Source organism: Camelina sativa, chromosome 19 (assembly GCF_000633955.1).
Source record: "Camelina sativa cultivar DH55 chromosome 19, Cs, whole genome shotgun sequence".
Classification (NCBI taxonomy): Eukaryota; Viridiplantae; Streptophyta; class Magnoliopsida; order Brassicales; family Brassicaceae; genus Camelina; species Camelina sativa.
Window position 1 is genome coordinate 22,433,292 of NC_025703.1, and position 2,099 is coordinate 22,435,390.

The following is a 2,099-nucleotide window of genomic DNA, read 5'->3' on the forward strand; positions in this document are numbered from 1 at the left end:
GCAAAGGATTTGAGACATCTAACAACACACGCACCCTAACATAGTCTTGAACTTGAGATTTCTCCTGATCGAAGACTACTTGCAAGACTTGTCCCACACACTCCGCAATCTCTTGAATCGTGTCTTTAGTGTAGTAGTTAACTGGAATATTACGAAGACGAATCCAAGCCGGGAGTAGCATCAAATAATCATGCGGAGGTTTTTCGATCCATTTCTCCATCACTACACACCAATCATCCTGAGTCCAAACTCCTTGTTTCAAAACTCCTTCTAAATCTTCTTCAGACTTAAAGAAAAATTGAAACTTGTCTTTTGATAGAGCAATACCCCGAACCCTATCATATAGTCTCCAAATTCTTGGCATATCCAATATCCAATTAGACATCCTTTGTTCTCAGGATTCAGAAATCTACCCATAATACTACAACTATTTCTTTCGCTTGAACAGAACTTGGGTTGATTAGAAAGGACCAGAGGAGTATCATCTGCAGAAATTGAGATTTATGAGATTTCACTTTCACCACGACCTCTCATCGGAGAACGATGAACCAGTTACACTAGCAACTAAGCTCAAAGCAAGTATCCCAGATTTTTCGCCAATCGATTCTCATCGACGATTGTTGTCACTGTGTTCTTGTCGCCGTGTTGTCGTCGCCGTGTTTGCGTAGCCGTACTCTCACCGCAAATCTGTTCTAGCGTTATCGATCTCGTCGTCTCGTGTTATTGTTTGTGAATTTGATTGATACGATGGAGTCTGTGAAATGAGTGAAAGAAGAGCGAACAAAACCGACAAAGGACACATGAGATTGGGTGGACCTAATGGCTCCAATAAACTAAGGTAACCAATCTTTTATGTTTAGGTTGATTTTTTGTAATTTCTCAAATAGTCAATGTTCAATTTCATGTTTTCTTTTTCTTTTTGGGAGCACGAAGCTTGACAGAGAAAGTTGTATTTGTAATTGGTCTCTGATTTTGCTTTGATCTTCATATTTTCTAACACTCAAGAGGTTTGTTTGTTCGTATTGTTCTGTAGACTGAATGAATGATTAAGTTTGACTAATTTGGCTCAATCTATTAATAGGATCTGATCAAAGGAAAATATACACTTGTTCCTGTAATTTAATTCCAGCAAAAGAGGCGAGTTGATTCCAAGATGGTGAAGACATCCTCTCGAGTGGTAAATCCGAAATGTGATTCTGACTATTTGTAATGATACATGTAACAAATGATTGGGTAAGTTTGTCTCTTTGACAAATGATTGTGTTATTTTATGTGTGTGTATTAATTGGTTTAGTTTATAGCATTTTATTGATTGAGAAATTGAATTTGTGTAAAGTTTTTCAAGGGTGCTCAAACGCTCTGTTTCCTCCTTGAATGTCTCACCTTAGTAGGTTTTCATAATGAGGCTAGTTTATAGTATGCCAAAGCAACCTCATTGTAGGTTGAATTTGAGTAAAGTTCGAAGACAATAGTGTAATCCTCTAGCTTTTTGTTATGTAGTATCATATATGTTCAGAGCATTTGATTTGTTTGATTTGAACTGCTCTTAACAATGACCTTGAATACAAAATTCAGAAATTCAGGAAAGCTTTCATGAATTCATGATGACCTTCATAAAAAGCGTCTTTCTTTGTTGCTTCTCTTTGATATTTATGCACGTTTGATCTAATGCACGAGTTATGTGTTGCCACTGAGTTTTCCCTAGTAATTTTCTCATTGTGGTTTGTAGAATCTAAAGAACTGATTTACGATGCTTGCACCTATATGTTGAAATAAAGAATCATGATGGAACACCTCATTTCACAGGTGAACTCGTTAAGATTCTTGAAGATGACAAGTATCTTTTGGAAGAACAAGTTCAAGCAATCGCAAAGCAATGTATCTACATACAACACAAGATGCAAGTTTTCTTTGGACATCTTTAAGGAGTGTGTTGACATTACATAGGACTATCTTTCTTTATTTGTTGTTAGACATGTATGATGGTTGTGAAACATTTTTATATTATTTTGTTACTTGTATAATGTTTCTTCACTATAAGAGTGTCACATGTTTCTATTAGACAAGCTAATAGTTGTTGAGGTAATTATGATTGAGTT

The 2,099-nt window shown here is 35.9% G+C and overlaps 2 pseudogenes; both read right to left on the reverse strand.

Annotated features, from left to right (window-relative positions):
• LOC109130893 overlaps positions 1 to 495 on the reverse strand; it is a 2,401-nt pseudogene extending 1,906 nt beyond the window's left edge.
• Positions 1,816 to 2,099, reverse strand: part of LOC109130894 — a 4,408-nt pseudogene continuing 4,124 nt past the window's right edge.